Here is an 18,628-nt window from a genome sequence, read left to right as displayed (position 1 = left end):
GATCTCCATTCAAGAAAGCATTATTTATATCAAGTTGGTGTATAGGCCAGCGTGCAGACAAAGCCATAGTGAGAACAACTCTTATAGTAGTTGGCTTGACAACAGGACTGAATGTTTCAGTGAAATCAAACCCTTCAGTTTGATGAAAACCCTTGGCAACCAGTCTTGCTTTATGCCTTTGTAGGGTACCATCAGCATTAAACTTACGTTTAAAAACCCACTTACAACCAATAAGATTTGCTCCAGCAGGTAAGGGAGTAAGCGTCCAGGTTTTGTTGTCAAGAAGGGCTGCATACTCTACTTTCATGGCATGTAACCATGGAGGTTGTTGCATTGCTTGTTTGTATGTGGTTGGTTCTAGATCCGATTGAGTAGTTGAGGTGGAAAGAACTTTGGGTTTGTAGATGCCAGCCTTAGCACGAGTTGTCATCGGATGCATATTAGTACTAGTAGGAGGTGGTGCAGATGAAGAAGGGACAATGCCTGCAGAAAAAGGTGAAGAACTAGCAGAAACAGGTGAAGTACTAGCAGAAACAGGTGAAGTACTAGCAGAAAGATTATCAAGAGTAGTACTAGTAACATTATCATGAGCAACAGATGAAATGTCAGTTACAGAAGGAGAAAGGGAAACAACAGTTAAAGGATTAGTGAAGGAAACATGAGGAGAAGAAGCAGGAGGAGAAATAGGAGGAAGAAACGGATTATCAGATAAAGAATAAGGAAACAAGTACTCATTAAAAAGCACATGACGAGATAAAATAAGTTTTCCAGAAGGTTGTAAACAAATATAGCCTTTGTTACGAGTACTATAACCTAAGAACAAACACAAAGAAGAGCGAAAATCAAACTTATGCTGATTATATGGTCTTAAAAGCGGATAGCAAGCACAACCAAAAACCTTTAAAAAAGTGTAATCTGGTTTCTGTAAAAATAGCGTTTCATAAGGGCTTTTATTGAGTAAAACAGGTGTAGGTAAATTGTTAATAATGTGAACAGCAGAAGAGAAAGATTCTCCCCAAAATTTGAGTGGCAAAGATGAACCAGCAAGTAAAGAAAGACCCATGTCAACAACATGTCTGTGTTTGCGCTCAATTGAGCCATTCTGTTCATGTGTGTGTGGACAAATGAGACGATGATGAATACCATGAGATGCAAGGTAAGTTTTAAGAGATAAGAATTCTTTTGCATTATCAGTCTGAATTGATTTTAAAATGTGACCAGTTTGAGTTTCAACATACAACTTAAATTGAATAAAGACATTCATAACTTGGGATTTTGAGTGCAAAAGATAAAGCCATGTATAACGTGAAAAAGCATCAAGAAAGGCAATATAATATTTGGAACCATTAGAAGAGGAAACAGGAGAAGGTCCCCAAATGTCAATAAAAACCAATTGAAGCGGTATAGTGTAAACAGTAAGAGAATCAGTAAAAGGAAGCTGATGAGATTTAGCTATAGCACATGTTTGACAAAAGAAATCACGTTTGTGGCCAGTAACATTACATAGTTTCATCACATTATGAACAATTCTAGAGGAAGCATGTCCTAGCCTAGAGTGCCACAACTGAAAAGTAGAAGATGCAGGATTGAAAGTGGTACTGGAAACAGAGGGTTTGAGAGAACATTGCATTGTGGGAAACACATATAAGCCATCTTTAACTTTTCCTTGGAGGATTATTTCCTTGGTGTCCTGATTTTTAACAAAACAGTGGTTAGGATAAAACTCAAAATAGACATTATTATCTTTTGCAAATTGAGAGACACTCATGATATTCTTATTTATAGAAGGTACATGCAGCAAATTATGTAAGCGTAATGTGGTCATAGTGGTAGGATTAGTAAATTTTGCAGAGCCAATGTGATTTATATGCATACCTGTGTCATTACCCAGTTGAACCATTTCAGATCCAGTGTAAGGAGTTTTGGAAGAGAAAATATTACTGTCATGGGTTATATGATGTGTAGCACCACTGTCCGGGTACCAAAGAGGGTCACTAAGGGTAGAGGGAGTACCCAACAAAGATGGCTCACCAGAGTCATTATCTGAAGAATAAAATTGAGAAGAATTAGCACTAATATGGGAAGAAAGATTAGTGTCAAACCGATGCCAACACTCCAGAGCCGTATGGCCAAACTTCTGACATAGTTGGCACTGAACGCGAGCAGAGGAAGACGAATTGGGCATGGAAGTAGCAGTCCAAGAATTCTTGAGAGGAGGACGAGGACCATTAAAACGTTTATTGTTGTTGTGTCTGAACGGTGGACGTGAACCACGATTCTGAGAAAAATGGAACCCATTCATGGGTCTAGAAATAGGGTTGGATGAAGACCGAGTAGTCGCAAGATGAGCTTGAGGCAAAATGTGATCTTGAGTTTTATACCGTTCAAGGCGTTCTTCATGAGCCATCAACAAAGCTTCAATATCTTCCACCGTGTAGGGATCAAGACGAGAAGTGACCGCGGTGATGAAGGAGTCATACTCCTCGGATAAACCGTAAAAAATGGCTTCAAGATGTTCTTCATTAGTGAAAGAGGAGCCAGTAGCAGCAAGGGTATCTACAATCTTCTTGATGTCAAGAAGATATGTAGAGATGGATCGGTCACGCTTGGGAGCCTTCAATTGCGTCTTTAATTTGACAATTTTAGCACGGGTCTGAGATGCATAATAAACCTGTAATTTCCCCCAAATTTCTGATGCGGAGCATAACCCTACCATTTTGGTCAGGATCGGTGTGGTCATGGAGCCAAGAAGCCACGCAACCAGAAGATGGTCTTGTTGTTGATGAACCAGAAACGCGGGATTAACCTTTTTGGCGGTAGCATCGTCGGTGGTGAGAAAACGCGGTGGAGGAGGAGCAGATTCGTCAAGAAAATGAAAAAGCTGAAGACCACTTACATGAGCAAGAATTTGTTGTTTCCATATGAGATAGTTATCATCGTCGAGTTTTAAGAAGAGAGGAACCGGAAAGGTATGCAATTGTGTGGAGGAAGAAGAAGAAGGAGACATGGTGGTTTGAGAAGAGGCAGCGGAAGGAGATGTTACGGACATGATGATGAGGACAAAAACAGAGGAAGAAAAAGAGAGGTAAAGGAAAAAAAAAAAAAATCAATGCTCTTGATACCATGTAAGGATAAGAGAATGAGTGCTCATAAAGAGAAGATTGAAGAAGATTATTATTGAATGAAAAAGATATTTACAAAGAGGAGATAAAACCTAATATATACAAGAGAGAAAGACCCACTAAAACAAACTAACAGCTCTATTAACAAACTAACAACTCTATTGCTTAATATGCAGTTCTCCACCCACTGTCGAGCCGTTCTCAAATCACCCACAATATACAATTTCACGCACGAGTTGATAGTCTTGCCATGAGGAGAGTGTGTTCGATATCCCATATCGATTAGAGATAAAAATATTTCATAGTGTATAAGTGGGTGCAAACCTCACCTTATAAAACAATTTTATAAGGTTGAGTTAGGCTTAAAAGTCCATTTCTTAATAATAATCCAGATAAATGCATTGAACTTCACCAAAAATTCTAACCAATGCATATACTTCTCCCATTTTTTTCAACACGTGTATGGAGCATTGAAGGTTGTGTGTGACATTAAAGCAAGATGTCTGTACTAAAGGTTGTGTGACATTGAAGCAACATGCCTATACTAAAGGTTGGCAAGCTTTAATCAAGGTGAAGCAGTGCACACATTTGCATGAGTGAATGTGACCTCAGTAATGAGATGAACGAGTTTCCCTAACACATGATTCCTTAGCATGTGAACTCATTAACTACATGTACAAGTTTGGAAAATGACAAATTGGAACTCGTATTTGGCATGCCACTACAAGAAAAAAACCATTTTGCGTGGGCCAAAAACAGACGCAAAAGCTAAAAAACGATTCGCGTCCGTTACACATCCCACGAAAAAAGCCTGGAAGCAAATGAAAACTAGCGTGGGCCAGAAAGTTGGACGCATCTTGCAAAAGATAGGTAGACGCAAAATGGACGCATATGCGGTGGCTTTTGCGTGGGCAGATCCGACGCAGAATTTTTATTTCGCTTATGCGTCGGTCTGGCTGACAAAAATGATAAAAATATATATTTAAAAAATATCAGATTTTGCGTAGGCTTGGCCCACGCAAAAGCGAACGCATGTTTAAAAAAAACTTGCGTGGGCCTGTGGCCGACGCATGTGATGAAGAAAAAAAATACATTTTATTTTGCTTTCTAACCAGATTACCTGTAAAAATTAAATACCAACCAAATCACATTCAAACAAATTACTATCATTCACAATACATCTATAAACACCCAAATCCACAAACACATCCAAAGTATGAAATCAAAATCCACAAACACAGCCAAAATAGAAAAGCAATAGAAATAGTTAAACAAAAGATACGAATACTTGAAAAAATATTACAACTAAAATTGTACATTACAAATTTAACTAGAAGTAGCAAAATGAATCTCATAGTGATGTGATAAACCTGTAAAAAAATATAAACAATATAAATAAATAAATCAAATAATTAAAATATTTAGTATATAATAAAAATATCAAATAGTTAAACTTACATTATAGGATGCACTTTAAGGAACAGGTTGATCATCCTGTTCTGGATCATACTCATGATCGAATTGTGTTGTGCTATTGGAAGTAGTTTTGTCACGTTCCATGGAGATAAGTTTATCTTTTATAACCTTCAGCTCATCCTCCAGGTGTGCATACTTCTGACTCCACATACTAAGTTCAGCACGAAGCATTTGATTTTCAGTCACTTGTCCAGATTGTGAAGTGCCGGACGCAGAGGCTTGGGTGAGAGAAGAGACTCCTTGGCAGATGTTAGCAGCCAAGTCTGCCGTACCATATACCCGACCTCTACTCTTTCCTTCGGCAGCTTCCTTCCATGTTTTGAAGCTTAGTTGCAGGATCAAGTTGGTGGACATCAGTGTTAGAGTCCTGAGAACTATTTGCTTGAAGGGCCTTCAAGTGCTCATGATACTTTTCCTACACAGATCATTACAAAATGAAAATGTTAGAAAATTAAAATATAAATATAAAACAATTTAAAAGAATAACTTGCATAAGTTTCTCGAGCACGAGAATCAACCCATTCACCCTTCTTATTTGTGTGGGTGACCATAAATAGTTCATCAGGTTCTGGAGGACGGCCATATTGACGTTCCTAATAATGTTGTACAATTAAAAACATTATAGGTTGCAAATGTAAAATGATTTTCATGTAAGGCAGTGACAAGTACTTACCAAGGTAACTGCAATATCTGAATGTGATTTTCTACCTGTGGAGTGCAATGCTCCACCACGAGCTGAACTCCTATTGGCTTTATTTTGAGTTGATTTATCTTTGAATTTTTGTGAATCCCAATAGTTTAGAAGTTCAACCCATGCTTGCTGACCTATCCAAATAGGGCGAACAACCTTTCTCCTAGACTTAGTCAACATGTCACAAAGTCTTTTTTTGACTTTAGACTCGTAGACCTTTTTAATTTGGCATTCATCATGGGGTGCCCAAGTGACTCTAGTCTGTTAAAAAGAAGAAAATAGTTACTTTGAGTCCACAAGAAAACAAGTGACTGTAGTTTGTCAAAAATTAAAATTACCTGAAAGTCAGTCCACCATTTTAGTTTGTCCTCCTCAGGCATGACATCATAATGATGATATGGACCTCTAAATTGAGACCGAATGCAATGTCCAATGGCCTCACTAGCAAAATGATTTGGTGTCCAACTACAAATACAAACAAATAAAATTACAAACATAGTAATATAAAGATAAAATTAAATGTACATTTAGAATGACTTACCCTCTACCAAGAAGTCGGATGATGACCCTACCAATAGGGTCACGCTGGACCTCCTCAGGGGGGAGGTTATGCTGTGAAGCAGCAGTGGCACCATGGTCAACATGGTCAGAGAGGCCTTGCACAGAGCCAGTAGTAGTCGGGACAGATGAAGAAGATGTGGTGTGGACAATGGGATAAGGAGTAGTCTGCACAAATGTACCAGGGGTGGGCTGCACAAATGTACCAGAGGTAAGGTGGAGTGGAAAACTCTGAGTCTGGTGGAGTGGTTCAGGGACACTCTGATGGTAAGTCGGAGCAGAGGATGATGGTCCTGGTGGTACTGGAATACTAAGAGGACGAGGTGATATAGTGGGGTGTGGATAAGCATGCCGAAATTCTCCATGCCCAGAGGACGAGGGGATGGAGGAAGACGGGCTAGAAGATGGTGTCGAGGAATGGGATGAAATATATGGAGTACCAGGATCAGACGATGGTAAAATACCAGAATAAGGGAGGTTTCCCAAGTCTATAGCTAGCTCACCGTGCATCGATGTAGAAACTCCACGTCTCGGCTGCCCACGTCTAACAATCCTACCATCCCTCCCTCTAGTCCTAACCATTTTTCCTGAAAAATTATCCGTTCATAATATTAGTATAAATATGTAATGATCACATGTTTATAATTGATTACAAGTAGTATACATTAGTCTTCATTGTTATCAAAATCTGAATCGTCAATGTGTATGTGATGTTCTGAATAATCTTCATTTAAGAGGTCAACATCTTCATCATCGTCATCAAGTAGTTCGACATTAGATGTGTCAGCTAAACATTGTAAATGTTAAATTCTTGTAACTGGTAACACATTAGACGTCTCCTCAGCTTGATACGGCAATTCATCATTGATGTTGTCAACTTGCACATATCCTCGAGGTTTTGTTTTAATTGGAACACACCACTCACGAAGGTTTTTACATATGTTTGGATAAGTGAGATAATAAACTTGTTTGACCTTTTGCGGAAGAATGAATGGATCATAGGGTCCATATCTGCCACTTAACTTGATTTCAACTAAATTATATTGTGAATGAAATCTAGTCCCAACATTAATTGTAGGATCAAACCATTCACAATAGAAAAGTGGGACCTTCTTATTGAGAGCAACATACTCCAATTCATATATATGATGAATTGTACCATAAAAGTCATCTTCTCCTCCGCCAGTGGCACCTTTAACATACAACCCACTATTTGTTGTTTTCTTACCATCAGCCCATGCCTTTGTATGAAATTTATATCCATTAACGAAGTAGATGTTCCATGATGTTGTCTTTGAATTAGGTCCCCAAGAAAGTCCCTTCAAGTTTGGGTTTATTACATTCCTTTCATCGTGAACCTATGTTTTAGTCATAAGAAAACATGACATTTATTTATGAAAGTGTGATTTAATAAGAAACACATATGGGTTTAGGTTACACTTACGTAGCTCTTGAACCATTCGGGAAAATTAGCATGTATAACTGTCGAAGCATCTTCGTCATTGATTGAGTACACTTGTAAGAACAATCTTTAAATATTGATTACAATTAGTTAGCGAATTACACAACCTACAATAATTTAATTCAAATCATGTACAATTAAACTTACTCAAGAAATGGTTTGACCTCATCGCAATTGATGAGGACATGAACATGGGCAGAACGATGTTCTTTATCACTTAACCAATAGTTCTTGGTAGAACCACTAGGGCGTCCACATTTATTCAAAATCAACAATGTGTGCGGGTCTTCCTCATTTATAAATGTTCGAGGATCATTTCTCAAACTTCTATTTGACAAGCTGACACGTTTGAAATAATGAGAGCAAAAATATGTTATCTCACGATGTAGGTAGAATGCACATATTGATCCTTCTACTCGTGCCAAATTACCCACTGATTTCTTTGCATCTCCCATCATCCTAAAGCAAAGTAGTAATTATTATAAGTTGCACATGTTCTTAAACATTAAAATAATTAACATAATCTTTACCTTTCAAAGGGATACATCCAACGATACTGAACAGGACCACCAAGTATTGCTTCCATAGGAAGATGAACGACAAGGTGTTCCATTGAATCAAAGAAAGCTGGTGGAAATATTCGTTCTAACTTACATAAGATGATTGGTATGTTTTCTTTCATTCTGACAAGATCATTCATCCTCAATGTATTAGAACATAGATCTTTAAAGAATCGACTTAATTCAGCAAGGGCACTCCACACAAACTCTGGCAATGACCGAAAACATATTGGGAGTAAACACTCCATGAAAACGTGACAGTCATGACTTTTCATGCCATGCATACTTCCCTTCTCTTCGTTTGCACACCTTCCAATGTTGGAGGCATAACCATCTGGCATCTTCAACTCTGTGATCCATTTGTAAATTGACTTAGCATCTTTCTTTGAGAATGTGTAGTTGGCCTTTGGCTTTGCTAACTTTCCATTTTGTAATTGAACCAACTCCAAGTCTCCACGAACACACAATTCAGCAACATCCATTCTTGCCTTGTGATTATCTTTTGTTTTGTTCTTAACGTCCAATACAGTGTTGAAGACATTATCAAAAAAGTTTTTTTCTATGTGCATAACATCAAGGTTGTGCCTTAACAAATTGTCCTTCCAATATGGCAGATCCCAAAATATTGCCCTTTTGTTCCAATTATGATATTGTCCATTCCCAAACAAAGATTCAAATGGACTATCTGTCACTTTTGGAAACTCACGAAGAATCTCCCATAATTCATTTCCATTTAAGGCATAAGGTGGGCCATCTATTTCAACTCGATTTTTAAGAAATCTCCTTTGACTTCTCCTGAAAGGATGATTGGTTGGCAAAAACCGTCGATGACAATCAAACCAAGAACTTTTACCACCATGCTTAAGGGTGAAGGCTTTTGTGTCCTCCATACAATAAGGACATGCTAATTTCCCTTTAGTCCCCCACCCAGACAACATCGCATATGCTGGAAAATCATTAATTGTCCACATCAAACAAGCTCGCATGACAAAATTTTCTTTTGATGATATGTCATAAGTGAAAACACCCTCACTCCACAATTTTTGGAGGTCATCAATTAATGGTTGCAAGTATACATCTATTTTTTTTGTTGGGTTGGTAGGACCAGGTACAAGACAACTTAGAAACATGTACGGCTTCATCATACACATTTCAGGGGGTAGGTTATAAGGAGTCACAAATACCGGCCAACAAGAATATGGTGATGCTGAAGCTTGGATATAAGGAGTGAATCCCTCCGAACACAATCCCAACCTTACATTACGGGGTTCAGCTGCAAATTCAGGATATACACTATCAAAGTGTTTCCAACTTTTCCCATCAGATGGATGTCGCAAAACATCATCATTAGTTCTGTTTTCATAATGTCATCGCATTTTCCGTGCTGACTCCATTGACGTATATAGTCTTTGTAATCGTGGTATGATAGGCAAATAAAACATTCTTTTTATCGGCACTCTTTTGTATGTTTTGTTCTGACCCTTTGGAGGAAGGTACCTGGGAAGACCACAAAATTTGCACTCATTTAATTCGATGTCGTCCTTGTAATACAACATGCATCCAGCCTCACAACAATCAATCTTGATAACCTTCAAGCCAAGAGTAGAGACAACTTTTTTTGCTTCATAATAAGTCTTGGGTATGCAATTCTCTGTTGGAGCTACATCAAGTAACATTTCAATGAAATAATCTAAACATTTTTCACTTGTGTGCCAATTGCTTCTAGCACCCAAAAGCCTTATGGCTATTGACAATTTAGACTCAGTTGCTCCATCATAAATGGGTTGATGAGCAGATGCTAACATATCATAAGGCTGAAAATCAAATTTCTACTATTCTAATAATTCATGTATAAGTAAAATGATTTGGGTAACAACCCGTAGATTGAAGAAAAATAGTTTTCGAAACTCAATTTTACAAAACAGTTTGATTTAAATTATAAATAAAGTTCTCAACTTAGATGAAACATTCACTAATTTTGATAAGAAATTACTTCAAATAGGCGTATGCAAAAGTGTATGAATGATCAAGTTTTGTTGTAAAGAAACACAAAATAAAAGACCCTAAACAAGCAATCATGTATCTGTACACAAATATCCAATTGTGAAGACAAAAACGAGATGGTATTTGTCTATTTTATTAAACACTGCACTATCAATTATTATAAGGAAAAAGAGAAGTGAAGACAAAAACTATTTGGTAGAATAATTAAGTTTCATTGACGGGATTCGTTTAATAATTTTATCCAGTGGCTTAAGAATAGAATTATTTACAACCATTTTTCAATACAACAAAAGTGGATGAATCCAAATTCAAAATCGGAAAGACGAAATTTAACATCTTTAAGAAACTGCGAAGGCTCTTATAAACGCGCGACATCATAATAATCCGTGACCCACGAGGCTCTTATAAACGCGCGACATCACAATAATCCAAACCAGCAATAATCAGACCAGAAACCAACAATAATCCAAACCAGCAATAATCCAAACCAGCAACCAAAACTCAATATCCAAATAAAAAATTAGTAAAATGTGAACCTGAGGAGGAGGCAGAGCTTGACCGGAGGTAGAGAAGGAAACGGAAGGAGAGTTGCACGCACGGAGGAAGCTCGACGCGGAGGGGAAGCTCGCGCGGAGGGAGAACTTGACGCAGAGGAAGCTCAATGCGGTGGAAGCTCGTGCAGAGGAAGCTGGACGCGAAGGGGAAGCTCGAAGAGGAAGCTGAACGTGAAGGAAGCTCGCGCCGGAAATTGGGAAATTAGGTTTTCAAAGATTTGGGGGTTTTGAAAAACCGGGAACCCCAAAAAATTTCTATATACCCCAAATCAATTAAAACATTTTTTATATAAAAATATTTAAATTTAATATAAAAAAAATTAATTTCATTATATAACAAAAACTTTTATTAATTTATAAAAAACAATTTAATTTAATTTATACAATACAAAAATTAATTAAATTTACACAAAAATATTTAATTTAATTTATACAATAAATATTTACTTTAATTTATATAAAATAATTTAATTTAATTTCTACAACATAAAATTAATTTAAATTGTAAAAAAATATTATTTAATTTATATTAAATTTATAAAAAATATTTAATTTAATTTATACAATAATAAATGACTTTAACATCTACTACCACAAATATCAATGAATCCTATTATTGAAATTGCTCATGAGACTCTCATCATCCCTTCTAACTTATAATCCAAAATCTAATAATCAACTATATTCCATAATTTTAAGTTACTTTTATAACTATCACGAAATGACTCATATTTCTCAAATTGCTTATGATACTCTCTTTCAGCCTTTACAATGCACTTCTTAGTTCAACTCTTACCTTGACAATGGACTACGGTTATTAACTTCTTCCTGCTAGGGAGATGAGACCTAAACAACTATTGAAGTCTTCGTCTTCTTCCCTCGGTCGGGCAGATTGTTGGGTGCTTGACTGGGGTCTTTCTCATCTTCGTGCTTCTTTCCTCGGCTCTCGGTCTATGGCGAACACCGATGGGGGGTACCTGCGAAGGCACTCTGAAACTAAGTCAGTGAAGCGGGTGATCATTATTCTGGTAGGTGAACAGTAATAAATGACATACCTTTCTTCTTTGAATGTGTGCTGTGTATATTATTTTAATGGGCTGACCTTATTGGGTCTGATTAGTGGAGTGGATCTCCCTTAGGGTTGTATTACCTTATCCTTAATGACAGATTAACTTCACTGATCTTAGTTTCAGCGTTAACAGTAGTATGGGTTGGCCGACCGTGATGATTCCACTCGTCTCGGCCAACCTTCCATGGCACATAACTTATAATCCAAAATGTAATCATGAACTCTATTCCATGATTTTAAGTTCATTCTATATCACACCCAATCGAAACTTACTTATTTATGTTACGTTTATTAAAAACTAAGTCTACTAAATTTACTATGTCAAAGACCTATTATTTAGTATATTGGGAAAGTATATTAACACACTTATAAGGAATATTGCATATCTATCATCTCGTTACTTACTACATTATTATGTGCTTCAGTTGGAAAACATTAATTTCTTTTCGAAATCATACTAAGTAACTATAACAATGACATTTATAGAGCATGTAGTCAACTTTGGAACACTTTAAATATTGTATCAATCTAACAATTAAGAATAAGTTACTTACTCACGCACTTAATCTTAATATGTTTGTATCATATACATTTTCGCTAATTCATTAAGATGATCTTATGATTCATTTATGAGAAACATTTTTAGATCAAATTTATTCTCTATTTTTAAATACATCCATTACCATTTGCATTAATTAATTACTTCATCTTGAATTTATGTATATTTTATATAATATTTACAAAATTTAGCGCATTTTATTTTTTATTTTTTTTACTATTTTTTAATTAATTATTATTTTTCTATATGTTTTCAAATCTTTATAAACTTTTTAAGATAACTTCTTTTAAATAATTTTAAAATTAAACACTTCATCAATTTAATAAATGTAATTTAACTAACTTATATCATAATTTCAAAAATAAAATAGTTATAACAATATATAAATAAAATAAATTTAAAATAAATAACTTTTAAAATAATAAAATATTTTATATAACATTTAAATAATTTAAATATATATTTTCTTTTACTCAATTAATTTAATTTAATAAATTTAATTTAACTAATTTATATAAAAAATTGATAAATTTTATAATTTATTATAATATTAAAGAAATAATTTTAAAATAAATATAATAAAGAATTAAATATTAAAATATTTATTATAAATTAAATAAATTTAAATTTTAAAATCCTAAAAATGCGTGGGCCATTGCGGACACATATGCGTGGGCTTTGTGGCCGACGCAAAGCCCACGCATATGCGTGGGCCGCGGCCGACGCAAATTGATTTTCTCTTAAAAAAAATAATTAAATCCATTTGTGCGTCACTTTTGCGTCCAAGCTCATTCTTGCGTCGGCTTTTAGCCATTTTGGCCGACGAGACTAGTGTCTGCAAGTGGCCCATGCAAAAATTTGGAAGCTAATTTTTCATTTTTGCGTGGGCTTTTACCCATTTTGGCCGACGAGAGTAGAGTCCGCTACTGGCCGACGCAAGATTTTGGAAGCTATTTCTTAGTTTTCTTGTAGTGTGCACGAGTTTGTGAGATAAACTTCTTCTTAAATAATACGAGTTCTACAAATGAAAAATCGTCCTTGGGTGTACGAGATTCACATTGACTCAAGGCACAATGAATTGTCATATGCAAATCACATTGAACCGTGAATGAAAGTGCAAGTTGTAATCTTTAAATTCAAAGCAACATTAATTAATCATCCATCATTTCAATTGGGCATCTTGTGTATCGTATGATCCAAATATAAGTGTGACATGAAAGACATATTGTGTTTGATTTGTATTGGTTAGAAAAGCAAATGTCATCTTATTCAACTTGTAAACAATACACTTCCAAAGCGCAATGTTTTGGTCAAAGGAACACTACTTTGCAAGAGTGAATGACTACATTACATGTACATGTTTCACTATATTGTTATTTAATTTGATAAACTTACAAGTACCTATCATCTATAATGTATGACAACTTGTAGCACGTATGTTATTGTTGATATTTCTCGACAAGTGTACCGAATCAACTGTAATATAGTACTCTTTAAAGTACGAATGTCGAACCCACAGAGAACAATTCTAATTAAGATGTTCTGTTATAAAACTCATTGAGTATAGAAAATAATTTTGAGACTTTGTTCATAACCAAATTAAAGATTTCACAAATAACTCGGAGAGTTAGGGTTTGATTCAGGACGTAACAAAACCAACTTATCAAATATAGAGAAAGATACTTGGGATTGAATTGCGTTTATCTCAATCATTTGTATTTTGGAATAAAATAATACATAATACTCAAAACTACTTATTCTTGATGCTTAATTTAAAGTCATTCATCTTGATTCCTCACAGATGAAATTCATAAGATAATTTCTCAAACACTGATTCCTCAGATATTTAACAAATCATCCAACTTTAGGAACAAAATTATAATGCAATCAATAACCTGGAATCTATTCCTAGCATTACAAGTTATCAAGTATTTTCGTCTATTTCAGATCCTTAAAGGTACTTTCTAGTTAAATTTAAGGATCAAAATCAAGACTCTATTGATCAGACAGAATCAAGCAATAAGCATAAAACGAAAATACCAAGAACAAGTAGAAAAGAGAATTTTATATATGTATATATATATATATATATCACCAAGAATACATATGATCAAGGTAAATTACATTCAATCCCAAGTTAGAAAGAACTTAGCCACTCATGACAGCTCCTCCAATCTTCATTCTTGATCTGGATTGCATAAGAAGGGCTGATCTGAGCAAGTTCTTCTCCTAAGAAGAGAGGTTTCTTCCCTTTCTCTCACTAGTCTCTCTCTATAAAAACCCAATCTTTTTCCACCGCTGGTTTTGAGTTATGATTCAGAATTTATATAATTAACTTTAGCTCAAGCTAGCCCGTTTTAGCTTAAGCTAGATCTTTCGGTGCATTTTTAGCTTGAGCTAGCGATTCTAGCCTGAGCTAGATCAGTCTGCACCTTTAATCAACTCTGGACAGTTTTAGCTTGAGCTAAATCCTCTAACTTGAGCTAAATCTTCTTGTGATCCAATTAAGTTTTTACTTTTTTTTTCTTTCAATGCCAACTTGAATACATTCTTTCAATGCTTCATATTCATCTTCAATTTACACAAAAATTGAGATTAAATTTCTTCATTTGTTTCTTGGTTCAAAAAATATATAATCAGATTCAATAATTCTCATATTAGGGTAATTTTCTTACATTAAGCAACAATTAAGTTCCAAAGTGTTCAATTTTCTCAATCATAAAAACTACACATTGGCACTTATCAGCTATGCGTTGTAATATGTATCATTAGAGAAGTTCAATGTCTTGAGAAAGTTGTTGGAATGCTTTTAATAATTTAAAACTTAAAGTAACTATGTTATATATATTTGTTTCAACCAACCAATGAAACACAACAATTTTTGAAATCATCAAAGTTACTTTTAGATTCATCAAACAAGTATTTGTGGGAAGTTTTGATTGGAGCACAACTTGTCTTATACATTGATATTCATAAGGTAATACTTTAAAGTTTGTACTAATTTTTTTTCTCTAAGAACTAGTATTCACACTCCTTCCATGCACTTTATAATAACAATACTAATTTGAATCTCTTTTACATCGGAGGTAGTTCTAAGGGCATCCAGAAGGCCGAGTTGAAGAGAAAATTGATAAAAAAAAGGGTATCTATTTTAATTTAATTGGTTTCTATTGATCAGTCTTGTTGTAACACAATGACTTTAAATCATTTCACTTTTACATTCTCACAGATTACAAAATGAAACAACCAACTCTTCGGGCAAAGTTGTCAATTTCTAATATCACAATTTCAGCAAGTTTTTGCTTGGATAAAACAAATACCTTTTGAAAAATGGACACAAGCATACGATGGAGGCAAGTGGTATGGCCACAAGACAACAAATTTAGTTGAGTGCATGAACTCTGTATTAAAGGGAACATGATCATTATCCATCTGTGTTTTTGCGAAGACAACTTTTGAAAGAACCAAATATTGGTTTATTGAACGAGGAACAAAGACACAGAGCATGTTACGAGCTTCCCATCAATATTCGAAAGATATTACTTCCTTTTTACCAAAAAATGAACAACAGTCTGCTATGTGTCATGTCCAAAGGTACAATAGAGAAAATTTAGAGTTTGTGGTGTGTGATTGTGGGGAGTTTCAAACTCTCTGCCTTCCATGTGCTCATGTTATCGTTTTTTGTTCAACATGTAATTTACAACTAACAACATTCGTTGATCCTATATACAATCTGCAATATATTTTCAAGGCTTATGAAGTTCAATTTCATCTAGTTCGAAATCAAGATTATTGGTCTACTTATATGGGATCGAATTTCATCCTAGACTTTCACATGCGCGGTAAGAAATTAGTTCGACCAACAACTAATCGTATGCATAATGAAATTGATAAACTTAACAAATACTCTTATTGTAGAAATAAAAATCACAATAGAGCAAATTGTCCATGTTGTAGAATTTAAACTCTTACTATTTTATTTTTTTTGCTTTCTATAAGACAATTTCTTGAATTAAAATCACAATCTTTTCTTATGTGTTAATTGAAACTAATTTGAGTAAATTATATGCATATAATTATAATAAATTAATCTAAATAAATAAAAATAATATTTTTTACATATTAAACAATTTTTCATAACATTTTCAATATATTTCAAAAAATTTAGAGTATTATTCCATTCATTAGTCAAATAATTATAGATTTTAGTTGTAAGCATTATAGTTTTAGAGTTTCTCGGTTCATTATTTTGGATATATAATTTTCAATTTAAAATTTTCGGTTAAGGTTTCTAGTTAAAGTTTTTATTAAAATTACTGATAATTAAAGTTTTACATTAACATTCTCACTTTTAACTTTTCGATTAAAGTTTTAAATATTTTTTTAACGTCTCGGATTTAGAGTTTTACCAATTTAATTTGTTATCCTATACATTAAATTTAGTTTGATATTTTTATTAAAATACTTTAGTTATATTCTTTTATAGTATAAAACTATTACATAATTAATTTAACAATTTAAAATCATTCCATAAATCATTTAAATGTATTAACAACTAACAAAAAAAACAAAAATTATATTTAAAATATTTTTATAATATGCAGATTATATATATATATATATATAAAAGCTTTAATATAGGATCTATACATTAATTTATTTTTAAAAAAATGTATTTAAAATGTACAAGTTTCTAATTAAAATTGTATTTTTCATATAAAAAAATTTATAAGTTATTTTAATCTTACTTTTAATTATAGTACGTCTTAAATATAATGTTTGTTTTACAAAATGGGTATAGGTGATTGACAAATTCTTTAAAGTTAAATCATATTTTAGGTATGCAATTTACACAATTATAAAATTATAAAAACATCAGCCAATTTCCAGAAATTCAAATTAAAATTACACTAGTTTGAGAAAGAAAACTGTGAACTTCTAAAACTATTACGATTGCCTAAAAAACTAAAATTTCAGTTTTAATCACAATAAAAAAAAATCAAATAAAAAAATAAAGAAGAAGAAAAATAATACTAAAGTACATATTTCATATTTATTACTATTTAAAAAACAAAAAATTAATTTATAATCATTCAAAAAAAGTCTAATTTTATAATATATAATTGTTCTCGCCGGTTAACCTGGGTGGAGCTCCGCTTCTAACATGTCTCTTTTGGAAATCTGTCATTCGTCTCCTGAATTGCACTGTTGATCACATTATGACCGATAAGAGCATAAAACAAAAGTAGTATGTAACTTTAGTCTAGCACTCAAAAATACTCTTGTAACAACTTTCTCTCATGAGAATCTTATATCAATTGAAAGCATAAAATAACAACAGAAAAACTACCTACTACGGGGCACCACTTATCTCTAGGCGTTAAGGAAAACATTTTGTTCACGTGGGCGCTCTTACTTATGGTGCAACGTTGTCTATTCACAATGCATGCAACTTGTTCTATCTCGTGCCCTAAAATGCACACTTAGGTCAAACGTGTTTATGTGACCTAGTCGTCACGTGCAACAATACCACTTTATGTTAAAAAATATAATTCACTAATAACCCTAAACTAACATAAAATATTACTTTAATTATTTTCCAACGATCTCAGGTAACTAGACCAAACTTATGACCCTCTTCATAAGTCCAATAGCCGAACTGACATACTCACACCCTAAACTCCAATTACTGAACGTTGAACACTCTGTCTACAAATCATTAACATTATCAATATTTATATAATTAATTTTTTATTTCTTTTATTTTTATCAATAAAAATAAATAAATTAAAGAAAACACTTCTATAATATCCAAATCTTTATACAATAATCAAAACTCAAGTACCTACTAACAAACCGAAAGTCACAAACAGAATTGAAAAGATGAATTAATGGTTGTTCACGTTCACTGATATTTAAAGCTGCACTATGCATCATATATTTGTGTAGATATGAGACCAACTGTAGACGGCCCTTACAAGCTGTCTTCAAATCAATTTTATTCCTACCAACTCTGCTGTCACATAAGAGAAAAATCATATAATTAATATGAAGCTAAGAACAAAATTACAATCATTCTCTAAAAAATTCATATATTAATTATTTCATCATTATTTTAATTAATTATTTATTTATTTATTCATTATTATAACTTTTTACTTATTCTTTTAAAAATACAGAGTAACCTAATATATTTTAATGATAATTAGCTGATGACTTAATTTATAAATATTTAATTTTATCATTTTTTAATTTTAAAATATCTAAAATTTTCTAATATTGTATTAACAGAGATTAATTTCAAATTTTGAATGTTTACACATATTTAAAACATAATTTTTTATATGGTAACCTCTTCCAAACTAAAAAGCATTATTTTATTTATTAAACATAAGAAAAAAAGATTTAAAGAATTTAAACTTTAAATCTCTCAACTTTAAAATAAAATTTTATTTTATCACATATGAATAATACTAGAAATGTTTAAAAAAAAACTAAAAAATTCCGTACTTAATTTGAATCAGAAATCAAGTAGGTTATTTCAACGGAGATTAATTTAAAACATTTTTTTAC

This window comes from Phaseolus vulgaris, chromosome 5 (genome assembly GCF_000499845.2).
Source record: "Phaseolus vulgaris cultivar G19833 chromosome 5, P. vulgaris v2.0, whole genome shotgun sequence".
NCBI lineage: Eukaryota > Viridiplantae > Streptophyta > Magnoliopsida > Fabales > Fabaceae > Phaseolus > Phaseolus vulgaris.
This window is presented reverse-complemented; position numbering follows the sequence as displayed.